The sequence below is a fragment of the Ictidomys tridecemlineatus genome, chromosome 3, assembly GCF_052094955.1.
Source record: "Ictidomys tridecemlineatus isolate mIctTri1 chromosome 3, mIctTri1.hap1, whole genome shotgun sequence".
Lineage (NCBI taxonomy): Eukaryota > Metazoa > Chordata > Mammalia > Rodentia > Sciuridae > Ictidomys > Ictidomys tridecemlineatus.
In genome coordinates this window covers 118653888-118673098 of record NC_135479.1, presented here as the reverse complement: position 1 = coordinate 118673098, position 19211 = coordinate 118653888, and the positions used below count along the sequence as shown (strand labels likewise).

At 32.3% G+C, this 19211-nt stretch overlaps 1 protein-coding gene across 11 annotated transcripts in view; it reads right to left on the bottom strand.

Moving 5' to 3' along the window:
- Positions 1-19211, bottom strand: part of Nlgn1 (neuroligin 1) — an 883817-nt gene that overhangs the window by 192826 nt on the left and 671780 nt on the right. The window lies entirely within an intron of this gene.

Sequence of the window (19211 nt, the reverse complement as noted above, 5' to 3'; positions counted from 1 at the left end):
AATTAGCATATTTTACATTGTTTAAATATTTGAGTTCACCTTAGCAAGATATAAAGGCTGAAGCTCATCAGTTCAATATAACAATGAACCATGATTGAATTATGAAAGAGCAGACTTCTGTGGCATATAAAAGAGTGGGACAAAGATTATAGAAAGAATTGGGAGCAGTAAATGTCAGAACAGCATTTTCTCAAGGAAGTTTTTAGCAGGTTAACATCACTGTATCCTCATTTAGACCATAATAATCCCTCTTGTCTTGCCTTTTGAATACTGATCAAGAAAACTATAATCTGTCCCTTATTTTATTCAACTATGTTCATTTGTATTTTGAATTTTTAGAGGAAAAGAAAATAAGAATATAATTTGCACATTGAGTCTCTATTGATTCCTCCCACCTCATTTTAAGTTTGTGATATCTTTCCAAGAGAGTAGAAAAGTGTTATGTTAAAAAAAGAAAAAAAAATGTAATACCTGGAAAAAGTTCTACGTGAAGAAAAAAAAATTCCTGGCCATCTACCTATTAATGAATCTCTTCTTTAAGAACTACTATTAAATGAATTGACTGTAATTGTAATATAAGTGCCTGAACAATATTAGAAAAATATATGAGAAAGTCAGAAAAAAACTTTTTAAAAATGATGTGGAATTTTTGTATTGGCACTTAATTATCTGAAAATTTTAAGGAATCAGCTATTTTATGCAATTATTTCTTCCCACAGTCCTTCCTACACAAAAGTACTAAATTAAAAAAAAATCTATCTAAAGTGTGTGAAAAAATGTTCTTGCTTTATGAAATGGTGAACTCTAATTATAACAATGATAAAAATTTAGCAGAAGCATCACCTTTTTATATTCAATCTACTGTAAAATACAAAATGATACTTTGCTCTCAGGGGCTATTTGTCCTTCTACAGACTGAAAGGGTCTTGGTTCGCTGTTGTTGTGGTTTTTTTTTCATAGTGTACATCTGGTGTGTGTTCCCACTGTCCACCTTTCATCTCCATCTTCTCTCCTGTGTCATAGAGACTACTTCTAATGACTGCCTTCTTTTCATCTGATCCTAAGTTTTTATGTATAGAAGGGTAAACATCCTCAAATTAGGAGGATATGAACAGTGGGTCCAAAATAAAAAACAATCATTTGAGAAAGTTCAAGAGTATTAAAAAAAAAAGAATTACATAAGCATCATTGTATGAATTTTTTGACATCTCTTTTTTACATATTCAGACTTAAAATTCATATATTTGGGGCTGGGGCTGGGGCTCAGTGGCAGAGCACTTGCTTTGCACATGTGAGGAACTGGGTTTGATCCTCAACACCACACATAAATAAGTAAAAAAAATAAAGGTCTATTGACAACTAAAAAATATTTTTTTAAAAAAATTCATATATTTGACCAGGTACTAAGTAGTTTAGGATGTTCACTAAGTGTTGTGTTTTGGATATAAAATCTCCTTCAAAGACTCACGTGTTGAAGACTTGCTCCACAATGTTGCAGTTTTTAGAGGTGGACCTTTGGGGAAGTAATTAAATCCCAAGGGCTCTGACTTCATCAGTGGATTAATTCCACTGATGGTTAGCTGAATGGACTACTGGGAGGGGGTAAAGACCATGTGAGACATGGAAGGAGGAAGCAAGTCCTTGAGGACATGCCCTTGGGGATTACACGCTATTCCTCCCCTTCTTCCTCCCTCCCCCTTTTACTCTATTTCTCTCTATATATGCACACATCTCCATTGTTGCTGCCTGCTCCTTGGCTGCCATGAGCTGAGCAGCTTTTCTCTGTACACCCTTCCTCCATGATGTTTTGCCTCACCTCAGATCCAAACACTGAAGATAACTGCAACCATAGACCAAATCTCTGAAACCTTGAGTCAAAATAAACCTTTCCTCTCCTAAGTGGTTTTTCTAAGGTAATCCTTACAGTAAGGGAACACTAACTACAAAGTAAGTAACTCTAATATATTACCTTACAGTAAGGGAACACTAACTACAAAGTAAGTAACTCTAATATATTAGGCATTAACTCTGTTTTACAAATTAAATTCTAGGTCATTACAGGACAACTATGGGTTTTTAAAGACTACAGAATGTTAGGTTGTCCTCAATTTGTTATGTGTTTTGAAATATAATTTAGTTGTAGTAACTACTATGTATAACCAACTTACTAGACACCACTATAGTTCTTTTGTATATGTCAACAACTATTCTTCATAATAATCTTAACTCATAAGTTAAAATCTAGTTATATCCATTTTACAGATGATGAAATGGAAGTACAGAAAGTAGAGACAACTTGCTGAAGGGAAATCACCATAAGTCCAACAGTTTGGGTATGGTACCTACAGTGCTTGATCACTTTGCTATACTAAACAACTTCATATTAACATGATCATCTATGTATGTTATTTTCTAATACATGTATGTCATATATATAATATAACTATCATATGTTACTTGTTAGATGTTAACATCTAATATATAAGAATATAATTGGTTCAGTAAAGAATAATAATGAAACCAAATATTTTGTATAAATTAATACACACCAATAAAAATTAATATTGTGAATGAATTGAAAAAATGTCCAGAAATTCAACCTCAGACATGAAATGCATACATACTTTAAATATTTTGTTACATTTTTTGTTTCAAACAGTTATAGATTTTTTTAAACCTTCAATCATATTTGATACATATTGTACATTCTTTTATTCTATTTACTATTATATATCTTACACTCTTTGCCGTTGTATTACCTAGTTCTTTTAATCATTATTTTTAATGGATAAATAACATGCCAATATATTTTTTCATTTAAAATGGTTTTGTGTGAAAACAAAAGTGACAGAAAAATTATTGATAAAGCTAGCATAAAATAAGCTTAAAAAATGTCTACCATACCTCTTTGAATTATTGCTTCATTTTTTAATGAAATTTCACTTGCCTAATGATCTAAATAAGGTCTTAGATAAAATGTTTGTGTGATAGTCAGGTAGCTATATCACAAGAGGAATTGCTAGATGTGGTGCCATACACCTGTAATCCCAGCTATTTGGAGTCTGAGGCAGGAGGATCACAAGTCTGAAGCTAGCCTGGGCAACTGAATGAAACATTGTCTCAAAATTTTAAAAAAGGGCTGGACATTTATTCATTGGCACAGTATCCCTGAGTTCAATGCCTTATTGCCCAATGCTGAAAAAATAAAAAAACCTACTGGGAATACTCATTGGTATATATATATAAATGCCATCTTCATGAAAGACTCTTCAAACAGAAGGCCCTATTAAAGTTGCTTGATATTTTCTCTTTAAATAAAGAAACTGGTACAAAAGACAAAAGTATAATTTGAAAATTGAAATAAATTTCTTAGATCTTCATTTTAATGCACATCATCCAGCAAGAAATAGTAATACTGTAACCATTGCACATATTTCAGTGTGAATACCTCCTCTGAGAACACTCCACTACTGTCTTGTATGGATAACTGGATAGTAGAAGTGTCCTCATTTTGATTAAGTAATTCAAAGTGAATGGTAATGCCTGAATGTGGTGTCCTCTAATATCCAAATGTTCCAAACCTAATCAATAACATGGTGGTAGCAGGAGATGGCACCTTTGGAAGATGACTAGATCTTGAGGGTGGAACCTTTATAAATGGAATTCGTGCCCTTAGGATAAGGGTCTCAGAGAGCTCCCTTGTCTAATGAACTCTTTTGTGTTTCCTAGCTGAGCAAGCTGTGCAGACTCAGGTAACTGTTGTGACATAACAAAATAGGTGTTTTCAAACTTTCTTTCAAGAAATGATTTGCAACCCATGGTGATGATTCTATTGCAACATGAACACTAAGAATTAACTAGCAAAATGATCTGTTGTATCTGTTGATATCCTTTAAATCCTTATTAAACAGCAGCTTCTTTTATATTAAAAAATATAATAAAGGCATCAGTGTGATATTTTTTAAAACATTCTACCTCAGAAGTTTTGGCAATATTTAGATTTATTTATAAAAGACAAAAGACTATATGGCATATAGATAAATATTAACTGATGGTTTTGTTACTTCCTCCTGAACCCCCATTGGATCAACTTCAGGAAACAGTGTTATAATTCATTAGAGGGAAAGATCACATCTGTGAGATTTTATCTGTTTTGTTTTCATTTCCTCTAGAGACCAATTTATATATATATATATATATTTGAGCTTCACAGTTGCATGCATTCTTGTCTGATTATTGTTAACAAAAAAGTTGAGCAATGAAGATAAATCTAAATATATATATATACTTTTTCCTGTTGTCCGAATATTTTCTGAGCATCATTTGCTACTATCTATGCAATTAGTTTTACATTACCTACTCTATTATCACAACCTTAGAAAGTAAACTGCTTCCTTTAAATGAGACAAGTTTCACTTAAAAACCAAGTTAGTGGAGCTATTTCGCAGATTTCAGTGTTTTAGTGGTGCATTAAACTCCTGTAAAATTAGTCAGGGTATCTAGGTTGAGGCATTTGGATCTTAATGGAGCTTCAATTTCTAAGTAGTGTGTGGCTTCATTTCCTCCCACAGCGTATTCTCTATAATCTCATTTTTTTAGGGTAGGAATTGCTTTTTTTTTCTTAGAAAAAAATATATTTTTCTCTGTGATTTGTCACTTCCTGTGTCCTTCAGAATATCGATTTAGCAGCAAAATATGCAGCTATTTGAATTAAATTTTCTTAAGGAAAAACAGTTTGATAGTTCTCATTATTTAAATAATTTAGCACTTATAGCTGTAGATAATTCTATATGTTATTTTTTCTTTAAGTCTTACTATAATTTAAATATGGGAATCTCCTCTGAAACTCATGTTGGAGAATAATCTCTTTCATGACACAGTAGGATTGTGGAAACTTAATCTGAACATGGTGTTTAGAAATGAGAATTTTGAGAGGTGATCAAAAGTAGATAAGGTCATCATATTGAAGACCCATGATGGAATACTGGTGGCTCTATAAGAAGGGACAGACCAATAGACAGACACACACATACTCCCTGTCTCTTACTGTGTGATGTCCTACAGCACCTCAGGACTCTGATAAATCATCATCCCCTTGGCATTGGATCACAAACATAGCCAAAATGAATTGCTTTTCTTTGTAACTTTCCCAGTCTATGGCATTGTATTATTAGCAACAGAAAATGGACTAACAGCTGTACATACCTGGAGCTACCTTGGATTAAAAAAAAAAAAATTAGTTATTTAGGCACCATTGTCAGTGATTTCAAAGGCCCCCAAACAATCTCACCCAGATGTGGGTAATTTTGAAAGGCAATGGGGAATAGAGATGGAATACATTAACCTTCTCTTGCATCTAAAATATGCAGTCACCTGGAAAAGAGGAAATTCTATCAAGAAATATTTTTGATGCTCATGCTTGTTTTTTTGTTTATTTTTTTATGTGTGTTGTGTTGTTTTGTTTTGTTTTGGTTTGGTTTGGTTTAAAATATCCTGTGCTATTTGCCAGATTTCTTCCTGGTATTTTCTCAGAGGGTAAAGTAATACTTCAAGTCAAGAAAGGCTGTCGTTCTCATCGAAATGGAACTTAGAGGTCCTTCCTTACAAGATAGAAGCTTCCCTTATAGGACAGGATTTTCACTGCTATTAATGAGAGCTGTCAAAGGTATATTGGCACCACTTAGAATTTTTAAAGAGAGATGGTCAGATGCATTTCTCATTTTTTTTTAATCAAAGGTATAAATAGTACTAATATCCATGGCATCATTTTTGATTACCTGCAAAAAATGAAATATTAAATATATAAATCATATCTAGTCTTTCCCAAACACTGCCAGCTACACAGAATTATTTAACAGGTAAGAATTTCACATATAAGAAAATAAGAAATCAGAGACTTCAAAAAAGTTATTATGATAATACCAACTAAAGGAGCCTGGAAGAGGAGTTGAACTTTGAATTTTGATTTGCACGATTTCAACAACTTTGCTTTTTTTCTGCTACAGTGTCTTTCTTTTTCTATTTCTAGAAACTTCACCTTACAAAACTCACATATGAGCAGGATACAAGAAAAAAAATAAGGAATTTTAGAGTTCTAGTATGGGCACCAGCAAACCATGGAGACCCTACTAAATGCAGTAGTAAGTGAAAAACAAATGACAAGCCCTCCTAGCAGTTCAGTGATTTGTTCCTGAATCTGTTTCACTGTCAAAAGAAGGTTTAGGTTTCTATGATGCCTGAAGTTTACACAATTTGTGGCACCCTTTGAGAACAAGTATGAAAATCCAAACATTAAATTTGGTAGGGAACATTTATTTAGAATAGGGAAACAAAACACAACAAATATTAAAATTTTGGAAAGTCAAATGCCTTAATTTTGAAAACTCCTTATGCATTTTACCAGAAATCCTTATGAACTCATGAACTTGCTTGCCCTTCTCAAACTGAAACACTATATACCTTACACTAACTCATTGCACTTACAGTGTTCAGAGGGAGCTATGCAAATAAAAGGTTGTGAATATTTTCTTTTGTCATTATGTACATTTTGCTTCAGCGTGGATGATCAAAATGTACTTCAGTAATATTGCAAGTTATTCCCACTGATAAATATTTGGGCTGTCACCCTTACATCCACAACCACTGATAGTTTACAGAATACATATGTATACAGATACATGTTAACCCTAACACACACACACACACACACACATACACACACACACTCACACACACACACACACACATACACACTTTATAGTCCCAGAGTAGGGTGGCACTATTATTGACTCTTTCTGGAAGGTTCAGGAAGGTTTTCAAAAAAATATGAAAATTTAATTGGGTTGTGAAAAGTATATAGGAGTTTGTTAGTCAAAGAGAATATTTAAAATCATTTTCAGATGAGCATAGTGGAACACTGTCTGGGCCTTCTCTGATCTATAATGAATCCCCAGAATCTGGTATACAAGGGAACCTACTACGAGTATTCAGAAAACCTCACTGAGGATTGAATAAAGTGAGGGGAAGTAGGCTAAAGCTTTATTTCTACATGCCTACAAAGAAGCTAAACCAACAAGTGAACCTGGGTCTAATGGTTAAAGATCAAATCCTAAACACATTTTAAGGTCTAAAATTATGTGATTGCCAGTATAACTTCAAAAAAAAGAACAAAATCCATTTGAAAAAATGTTATTTTTTCAAATTAAAAAACACTTTAGAATTACTTGTCAAATTTTAGACACAAAATATCACATAAAATTGATTATTAATTAATAAATAAAAACTATGATCAGTGAGTTGGCAATTGTAAATTAATTGATGTTATAGTGTGGACAGACATATGTAAAATGATGTACTGGTGCTTAGTTTAATTAATAAGTTGATATTTTTGCACCCATAATGATTCTTCATACAATAATATCTAATGTACACTTTTAGTATTAAATTAGTTTTTATGCGCAATTTGAACTGATATAGTTAATTAAAGCAGTGAAATTAAACCATTACTAGCTTATTTTCAGTTCCACTGAAATTTATAGCTAAATACTATTATCCACAAGAATCAATAATTAACAAATGGATTGTTTTTATGCCTTCTTTTTCTTTCTAGCTCTATTAATAAAGAAAATATCTTAAAGCAAAATTTATTTTCCCTAAGACATTCTTTAACACAGAAATGCCTACAAGGCTTAATGTTAAAAACCAAAGAATGAGTCATCTTAATTTGCAGAAATAGCTGTTCTTAGGTGACTCTATTCTGCCCTCAAGGAGAATGTGCAATTCCTAGGCAAGTCATACTGTCAGTTTGAACACCTAAAGTAAATTTTGATTCACTTTGTGACATTTTCAATCACTTCTGGCATGCACTTTAAAGTATCACTTAATCAAACTTATTTCTAATCTAGGAGCTTCACTTATCATTTAAATTGATTCTCAATTTATTGATCAAGTTTCAAAGTCAATCAATATTATATGACTTGAAATTATTATCTTCATAACTTCTGATTGTCACAAACTTTACCAGATCCTGAGATTCACAAATATATTTCTTTTCAATTATTTGTGGGATTCTTTCAATTAATTTTTAGAAGGATTAGGAATTAATTTGAACTACTGTAGGAATATCTTTTAAATTCCATCCAAATCTGACATGCAAATTCATTAGATTTTCTACTCCTTTATCAATAGCTTCTAAAGCTCATGCAAGGGTCTATCAATATCACTCTAACAGAGATCTGGCTAAGTAAAACTTGCTGTGGTTCCATAGTGCAATTCATAAATATATATGGTCCAAGTGGAATAATCTTGGGAAAGCCAACAATGGTAGATTGAAAATTTATTCAGAATTAATTGAATGAGTTACTTTCATACACCCACATTCATATTGTGGGATATATAACCCAAAGATAGTCCCTGCCTCAGGTGCGACTATGGACAGCACATATCCAGGTAAAACTATGCTTAGACCTTGTAATTTTAAGGTTGAACTTCCTGAACTGATGTGACTCTTAATTATGGAGCATCATGTAACAACCACATTTACACTAGTGAGTCCTTAATGGGAAGCCCATAAGCTTACATTAGTGCTTGTCATATAATTATTGCTTATTCTCTATGTCAACTTTGCTGACTTCCCTTTCAATCCTTTAGGGAAGAAAATTAGTATAAATTGCTGAAGTAACACTCATGTCTGATTATAAATATTATGACTTGTATTTATTCCAGATTTTCAATGTTTTCAACAAAAAAATAAAAAATACTCTAGAAATTGAATACTTTTTTCACCCCTTATTTTTAACTATGAAGAACAGTTTTGAATTAGATATTTCCTTTTTATGTTTTTTTCGACTAAAACAAATAACATTTCAGTTAGTGTGAAATCATATTCACAAATAGCACCTAAACCTCAGACGCTTAACCATAAGCATTAGTACACCAAGATCTTTCCCAATAGGAACTGGGTAATAATTGTGATTTATAAAACCTGTTTGATTATTTTAATTTTTCTAGGTATTTCAACAGAGCCAGTCTTAGGGAGAAGCATCTATGAGAGTTATCATTTATTCCCTCAGTCCTCCATATGGACTTAGATCTTTTATTTTGAGATGCTCCTTCTACATTGGATACAAACAAGCTTATGTTGTAAACATTCTCAGAGTAATCCTGTTCCTAACCATTCCACTACTCTCAACAAAATTTCTTCTTCTTTTTTTTCTTTTTGATTTTGAGGATTGACCCCAGAGTTGCTGGCGTCCTAGGTGAGCTCTCCTTCTGAGCTACATCCCTGGTCCTCTGCATTCAATTTGATTCACACCCTTTCCATTTATAATTTTGTCCTGCTTTCTGGTAGTTTATCTGATAAGTCAACTGTTTTTATGTTACATGAAAAAAAATAGTCAATTTTTTACCTCATTTCTAGCAGTACTTACTTTTAGGTCAATTTATTCTTGATTGTTTAAAAATATTCATTATTTTTTAACTAAAAAGACTGCTTTATTCTTCTGCTGTGGATCTTGTGTTTTAAAAGATTTTGACTAACATTTTATTTATTTATTTATAGAACCAAAAAGCTATTGAGGTGGGTACTCTAATAACCAGACATGTGACTCAGGTAAGTTTGCCTTCCATCAATTACATCTTAGAAGCACAGGCAGTTTCAACAACAGTTAATCTAAGCCTCTGATTAGCATGAAATTAGGATTGTGATACTTTCAACCAAATGTGAAGAAATAAATGAGGGTTTTCACTAGGATATCCAAAATAATCTTTCAGATTTCGCAGTTACATACAGATTTTAGAATGAGGAGAATTGAAACAGAGAATCAGTAATGTAATCTAAGGAAGTGGTTTCAAGGTTTAGTATTCTTGCCCAGTGGAGGAAATACTTGTAGGTAAATCTCATCAGCTCTAGGTGCAAAAGTAATGCTTTTAAGTTTTTGTATTGAAACTATTTAGATATTCTAAATGGCCCCCTTGAAAAATTTTAAAATTCTATTTTAAAAGATACTGAAATATATGTAATATAGACTTCTAGATAATATTAATAAAATATAATGCTGAAATATGCAAAAGCATATAAACTTTAAGGTTGAATGGAATGTTATTTGATATTAAAGAATTGGCCTCTGTTCCCCTAACATAAATTGATTCTATTTTTTTATTTGAAAACAAAAAACAAAAGATTAGATAAAAAATTTCCAGGTTCAACTTTAAAAATATGATTCTGGAACTCATTAAGTGTGTAATTTTACTTTTATTGATGGGGTTATTCTCTTACGATGATTAGATGGTTAAGCTACATAGTCTGTTAATAAACATCCAAACATGATCTGAGACGTTATTAGCTAATGAAGCCAGTTGATACTTTTGTGCAATTCTATTCAATTCCAAAAAGACATGTTTATGCAAACTTTCCCTTATTCATAGTGAATAGGATACTTTTAATATTGAGTGCAATAACATTATCTTAATGTCTTCAAGGGAGTCATTTATGTCCAAACCCTCTTCATGAGTATGAACATATTAATACTGGTAATGATTCTCAGCCATTCCTGTAATGGCTCACATTCCATTAGCTTTCTCTAGCTACTCCACCATTAATTCATCTTGAGATCCATGGTCATTTCCTCCTGAGGGTCTGTATGGCCAATCCTCGATCCTTTGTCATTTGCTAACACGGCCAACAATTCTGTTGTATCCACATTGTCTTCTTGGTCTATTCCTACCTGGAACTAAGAATTGTGTGGGAAGCAATTAACACTTTATAGATCCACCTAGCCTCAGTTTCATGTTGACCAATTTCAACTTAGATCTCACCATTGTACAACTATCCTCTATTTTGCCATCTGTGCCCTTGATGTGACTTCTACTTTCTTAGTTTTATTAACATAAATTATTACCTTCTAACTCCTGTGTCTACAATTTTCAATCTTCTTTTGGATGTTGTACTCAGTTCCACAACAATCTCATAACAAACTATTCATCCTCAGGCCCAAGTTAGTTCTCTTTTGTATTTCTCTGGTCCCTATCTTACAACACCATCATTCAGCTCAGTCAAGATGAAAGTCTCTTCTTTTTCCCAAGGACATAGTCTCTCTTTGGGTTTGGGAATCCTCAGATCATTCTTTTTAGTAGGTGGTTTTTAGGTGAAGCAATAAATTATCTGGTACTCATTTGTAGAAAGAAAAAATAAGAAATTCGGTGAAAATGTGAAGATAAATGCAATACTGTGAATATTTTTTTAAAAAAACTGGAGATTGAACCCAGGGCTTCCTGCATGCTAAGCAAGTTCTCTAACACTGATCACATCACCAGCTTTTTATATTTTAGAAACAGTGTCCTAAGTTACCCAAGCTGGCCTTGAACTTTCAATCCTCTTGCCTTAGCCTCCCAAGTAGCTGGGATTGCAAGTATGCACCATTGTACCCAACTTCAACATATTTTTCTTACTTTAGAATTATTTTTCAAGGATTCTCTTTTCTGCAAAACAATTATGCTACCATGTACTTCTTCTCTCCTTTTATTCATTCTGCACATTGCACATGGACTGTCTTTGAATCTCCACTTGTATAAATTTCCTTTCTTGAAAGCATCTCAAAGCCAGTTCCTTCAGAAGGCTTTCCTGATCTTGAAACTAGATCTAACCTGTATATTAGCTACTAGGAAGCAAAAATTATCAGTTCATGCTTGAAAATATTTTATACAGTTTCTCATAGTAAACATGCTTACAAATTAGCTGACTAAAATAAGAATATCTCTTACCTGCTTGCCAGATTGATATTTTCAAATATTAAACTGGTACCTTTATGGGTAGGATAACCTATTTTTGCCATGAATTCCACACAACAATACTAAATTTTTATCTCCTCTCCATAATCAATTCTATTTCCCCACCTTCCTATGTCTTTTAATGTTCCACCAACATTTCTCTACCTTCCAGGTTCAAGCATGTAGTTGACGTAAAAATATTCTTAACAAATGACAAAATAACAAAAGCCTGGAATCTTTTTAAGTTCACTGTTATTTTTGCATATGGTCACCAAGGAATTCAGATATTTTCCTTATACACAATTCTGTTGTTTTTGTTGTTGTTGTTAAATTGTATCTTAGATTTGCCCTTTACTCTTAATGAGTATCCGCAACTCCCTAGTAATATATCAGTTTTTATTTTTAGCCAGTCCTGACATTCTAATAAAAATAGTTTTAAAATTAATGTTGTAATATTTAATACATAAACTTTTATATTAAAATGTCAGGGACTGTATGGTATATGTTAGAAATTATCTGGCAAATAATAACGAACTACAATGCATAGTTGCAGGCTTTTATCTCCAATGGGATAGAAAAATCTTAGGTAGGAATCAATCTAGGTTCATTCCAGTTTACTGTTTTTGTAGCCTTGGTTTTCTTCTAGAGAGGCAGAAAAACATCAGACTTCTGACATTGCTTCTAAGTACATTCCGAGCATCCTTCTATGCTCATTTAGTCAATTTATTCCTACAGCATCATAAGAATAACAGCAAAAACTAAATTTATTTGCTTGCTAATTACTCCATGCCAAATGCTACACCAAGTATTGTATACTAGCTGTCTCATTTATTGCCTGCCATCACTCTTTAGGGTGTTGTATTATTTCCATTTTACAGGTGAGGACACTGTGCTAGCAATGCTTATCATTCACCACAGGTCATACAAGTAGTAAGTTTTAGAGCTGGAACTCAAAACCTGTCTTTTCTTACTCCAAGGACTATGTTAGCAACCACTTTACTGTACAGCTTTCCAGAAATGACATCAAGTTTGAGGATCAATTGCTTTTCTGGCATTTTTCTGACATCTTGAGATTTTTTTTCTTGTTTAGTCTTTTCTTGACCTCCAGGCCAAAAGCTGTCTAGACAGTTGAACAATCCATGACCTCTACACTGTCCCCTATGTGTTCTGGCTTCATACCTCCCTGCCCTGCCATCCATAACCAATTGGTTCTGTTTCTTCTCCTTCCAAGTTTAAAGTGTTTACTTGATCTGGAAGAAAAAATGTTTATGGCATAGATTTTACTTTTACCATACAAAGGTGGGTAATCTATGACATATATGTACCTTACAGGTGTTTTAGCCTCTTTATGTACCACAGTTATGTTAATGAGAATCTCATTGATTAATGTTTAAAATTTTCTCCCAGGGAATGTACTTCCTTTTCATTTCCACCACAATCATCGCTGGTCAATGCAAAAGCCTTCTAACTGGTCTCTCTAGTGTGTTCTCTTTCCATCTAATCTGGATTGTGAACAGTTATCAGAGTTACATTTTCAAAGTGTCACTCTGATTATATTACACCCAGATTCACAAACAACAGGACTAAAAGATTCAATTATGTGACCTAGAATTCAAGACATTTAAGTCCTTCCTATGCATTTAACCTCACTTCACCATGAGATTCTGTAACAAAAAAAATGTATTACTTATTCTATGGCTTTTACAAAACCATGCTTATTCTGGCTTCTAAACTATGGGCTCCTCCTTTCACTTCCAGGAATATTAAACCCCATTATTTATGCTTGCACATGCTTCTGTCTTCTAACATGGCCCCTTTCTTTGAAAGTCTGATATCCTCCTTGATTCTACCGTACATTTTAGTACAGATTTACATACTGCTATGTATAACAGTAACTTTTCTCTTGCCAATTTATTTCTCTCCCCAGGCATAAATATTAAATAATGTTTAGAACCATCCCACCTCAGCCCCACACAAATTAATGTGGAGTATATTCTTGCTATTCAATTCCTGGTTTGAATTTTTATATTTAAGATTTTAAAATTCTACTTTTAATCCATCTATTATCTAGAAGAATATGATGTTAAAAGTTTGAAAATGAAACGAAATGTGATTAAGATTGATTGAAGTAAAATTATGGCTCAGATCATTGCTATATCAAATATAACTTCTTTTCCAAGAACATTGATGTTTTCTAAATCCATAATATTTGAAAACAAATTTTAAAAGCCTGCAAATAAAGTCAGCCTAAGGTTAATATTTCTGTTAAGCAAATACTTTTTTTTTTTCTAAATCTGAATATAAAATGGGACTTTACACGTTCAAGTCAACTACATATGTGGCTTAGGAAGGAGCAGTGTAGAGATCAGAAAATATCTAGCATGTTGGGTTTATGGTGGCAGGCTGAAAGGGAGCAGAACTGACTGGAAGATTTCCAATAAGTGCCTATGTATTTCATATAGCATTTGCATTTTATATAATATTTTGCTGTGCCTCATGACTTTTTTTTTTTAAGATAGGAGGTGCTTAGAGTGCTTAGACAGAGCAGGCAGCCACCTGCAAATTGAACTTAGAGGTGTTCTAAGAGGCTACTTTACTAACAGTTTCTCTCTTAGCTATATTCACAGCTCCTGAAATGCTAATCTCAGTTAGTTAAAGCAAAAAAAGCCCAGTTAAAATGCAAATGAACCTTCTTTGCTAGCAGGAATGACATAAGGAGAAAAACCTACTCAAACCTCACCTATTTTTCAGTTCTGCCTCAGGTCAGCCTGCTAAGAGGAAATCTATATAGCAGCAAATTAAAGAACCAAGGTCTGCTATTCCTAGAACAAATACTAGAACACTTTGGTGTTCTGATTCCCAAAACAATTCTCTGTATTTTAATACTCCATGTTCTACTTTCTTTAATATTTTATTTCCTTCTGAGTTTTCCTCCAAATGCCCCAAACTATTTTCTTGAAATAAATGGATTTGATTATCTTATTTTCAAAAGTGGGTCTATGTTTAGTTATCTGGAGGTCCCTAGCACAAGGTTTAGCTGATGACTTAAACTAAGAAAGAGAGCTGGTCTGCACAGATTCATAGCAACTTTGCCAAATGAGATTCCTCCTGTAGTACATTGTGTGCCTATCAAAGAGAAGACCTGGGAACAATTATTTCCACAGAAATCTATTCAGATCTGCCTACCTTAACAGCAATTAAAACTTCATCTAACTCAGTAATGTCACTGAGAAGAAAGACTCTGACTTTCCATACAGATTTCAAAACTCCCTTCTCTAAACAAATGACTTTGTTAATTTATTCTCTACCTAAAACAGAAGAAAATCAATTCTAGATATTGAATTTGCAATTATCGATCTATCATTTCTAAATTTCCATTGAAGAAAAATACTACAGTTCAGATGTACTTTACAATCAGTAATAATACAATCCTAAAACTTATTCTAGCTTTGCTGAGTTCCCCTTTGTATTATGATTAGTTTAAGGGAGGTTAGGAGGTAGAAAAGTAGATTTATGACACTGGGTGTAACTCAGGGGTAGAGTGTGTACTTAGCACATGCAAGGTCTTGGGTCCCATCCCCAGCATAGGGAGAAAGGGAAAGAAAGGAGAGAGAAAAGAAATAGGAAAAAGACAGATTTACCAAATTGATTTCAGTCTGTCAGCAACAACAACAACAAAATTTGATAATTTTTATCTTTTACCATTGTCTCTGTTTTTTTAATCTAAATAGCTACTTAAGGCAATTTTTCTCTATGAAACAATGAAATAGTGGAAATATGTAATAAGTAAAGAACTGAGAAATCCAGGAAAGCAAAAAAGATTTGAGAGCTTAAATGTGTCAAATGTTTTCTGGTGTTTTTTTTTGTTTGTTTGTTTGTTTTCATTTTTAATCGCTAAGAATATCAGTCTAAGAAAAACTTGTAAATCTGTGAATTCAAGTGAGAATATTTGAAGAACTTACTTGCTATCAAATCTCTCTTCTACCAAACAACACAACAGTCATTTTGACCAGATGGTTTCATATTCCATGTATAGGTTAGAATTTCCTACACAAATAAGTCATTTCAATTTAAAATTCTATAGAAACACACCTTGACCCTAGCAAGGACTCATTTAAGTTGAATATTTATAAAAGAAAACATATCACAGAGACATGATTTTATTCTAAGTCATGTAATGCATTCTTGTCAACAAGATACTGGTTTACTTCTCTACATTGGACCTACCAGAAAGCTAAAAACAATCCAAATTATGCGTACATACACACCCTTCATAGAACTGTGTTCTAGAATCCATCCAAAAACTGCATTCAGTTGGAACAGATATGTGAGTCAAAAGTGAAAGCTAAATAGAAACCATTTTTAAAAAATAATGCCTAGCTAATCTTACAATATGTTGATAGTTTACTTAAAAATCTTTGCAATTAACTGACTGGACTCATATACCTTATCTTTACATAACTTTAATTTTCATATTGAAACAGATTATTTTAAAATCATTTTTTAAGAAACAGTTTATATAATTTTTGAGTTACTTTAGTTACTGATCATTTGTTCTAAATGAGATAAATAAAAAGAAAAGATGATGGATAAAAACTGCCTCTGCAAATTCACATTAGTGATATTATGAATAATTAGCCTACAAACTATTTGTATAATGGTGAAGTTGGCAATACGTCTGTGACAATGACCCTTTTAAGATCTCAAACATCTCATTAAGGTATCAAGTCATCCAAATTTGTCTTAAGAAAAAAACCTTCTCATAGACCCAAATTCATTAGTAATGCTGTGCAATGAATTATCCCAAACTGCAAGGCTTTAAACAATGTTTATTATCTTGCAGTTTCTATGGGAAACAAATGTTAGTACTGGTTTAAGGTCTCCGATAAGACTTCAGTCAAGGTGTAGGTCAGGAGTCAGACATCTTAAGGGTGCAACTATGGAAATCTACTTCCAGGCTCAATTATTTGGTTGTTCTGGTGGGTTGTAGTACCACAATCTTCAATTCTCACAGGCTTTTGGTCAGAGACTATTGTTAGTTTCTTATTTCAAGAGCTTCTCCTCAAGGAAGGTCATAACATGTCAACTTTGGGTTCCTCAGCCCAAGTTAGTACAATCAGAGAGAATAAGGGTAAGGCAGAAGTCACATTCATTTATAATCTAACCTTGGAAGTGACATCAGATCTCTTACACCATATTCTGTCCACTAGCAGCAAGTTAGCAGGGCTTGTCCACATATAAGGAAAGGGATTACATAAGAACATGGGTACCACACGTGCAGATCATTGGGAGCCATTTTAGGAGTAGCCTTCCACTCTTATTCTTACCATTCCTGTTTTATAACTAAAATTTATTTAATCATTGGTACTTCAGGATTAACTATTCATTTATTCAATCCATTTATTATTAAAAATTTCAAAACTATGGAAAAGTTGAATGATGAAAGTAGTTAACGCCTACAAACTCATTTCCTAAATCATACACATATAAACACACACAAATATACATATTCACATAAATATCCTATCATATATGTACATATTATAATGTCATATATCCCATATAGTTAATGTATCATATAGTTACTGTATTTAGCATTAATGTAATTAATAGGGATTATAATTAAACTCATTTGAAACAAAAGCATAGAGGAAGTAAGTAATATGTCCAAGATTATATCTCTAGTAACTAGTGGAGTTGAGATTTAAATTCAAGCTGTGAATTGACCATTATGCTATCATACAATTATGAAAACTATATGAACTGAATTAATAATTATATGAATGATAACGACTCAGAATCATTTCCCTTTTTAAATATCTATTTTCTCATCTGTCAAGTTCCTATTTTTTAATTAATTCATTGAAAAATATCTTACCTACTAAATTGCAACATTATATGAGGTGCTAGGAATAATTAGGTATAACTGTTGTCTTCATGAAGCTTCCAATATGTATTTTTTAAGATATTCCCCTTTCTTTCCTTTTTATCCTTAAAATATGTCTAGTTGTTGCTACTTTAGAATCTGCTATTATTTTTATTCCCAGAGCTTTTATTATTAAACTTTTCAAAATTATAGAAAAGTTGAAACACTAATGCAATAAATACCAATAAATATTTTTTTCTAAATTAACCAACTGCTAAAATTTTTACTATAACCTCTTTTCCTCTTAATCTCTGTTTCTGTGTCTTCATTTATGTTTTTCTCTCTCTCTCACACATAAACACTATGTTTTCACTGTTTGATAAATTTCACTACTTCTTATAGAATATGAAAACCTCACAATACAGTTTTATTTATTTTCCCATATTTATGTTAATCTTGTCATTAACATAAGGAAAAATTACCCATAATATAATTATTATTTTAAGCAGATAATAGTCCTACAAAAATTAAAATGAAGTTATTATTCCTTCTATTTATCTCAAAGTTTACCATTTCTAGTTCTTTCCTTCCTTTATACAAATCAGAATTTCCATATTATATACTTTAGCTTTGAATATTTCTTTTACCATTTCTTATAGTTTAGGTCTACCAGAGATGAACATTGTTAGCTGTTATTTATTTTTTTAAAATAGATTTCTTTAATCCTTAAATGTGAAACTTTTCTCTGGAAATAAAATTCTGAGTTCAAATTTCCCTGCCTTCAACATTTTTAAGATGCATTCCATTGTTGTCTATATTTTATCAGTGCTCATGAGGAGTCAGTGTTTTTCATATTATTACTCCCATATACATAATAATATTTTATTTCACCCAACTCCTTTCAGGATTTTCAGGATTTTCTCTTTAATGTTGGGATTTAGCTGTCTTAATAGACAGATCTGCATGTGGTTCTGGTTTTCTTTGCATTTATTGTATTCTATTCTCTGAACTTGAATATGTTAACATGATATTCTTAAGCAATTAAAAATGTCAATTATTACTTCGAAAACAATTTGCCTTATTCTTTTTCCATACTCTTTTTGGGACTTAAAATCCATGTAATATAGATTACCTGATGTAGTCTCTTAATTTACTGAGACTCTTCATTTTTTGATTCAAGCTATTCTCTATGTTCTTTAAATTAAGTGCTTTTGTTCTTTAAATTAAGTGTCCAAATATTTTCTTCTATAATCTCTAACTTCTTTTAAACTTCTGAATTGAATTTTAAAATGTCAGAGGTCATAATTTTTTTGAGAGAGAGAGAGAGAGAGAGAGAGAGAGAGAGAGAGAGAATTTTTAATATTTAGTTTTTTTTAGTTTTCGGCAGACATAACATCTTTGTTTTGTATGTGGTGCTGAGGATGGAACCCGGACCACACACATGCCAGGCGAGTGCGCTACCGCTTGAGCCACATCCCCAGCCCAGAGGTCATAATTTTTAGGTATAAAATGTTTATTCTTTTTAAATATTTTTATTCTTCTGCTGAAATTTCTCTCTGTATTTATTCATTATGACTAC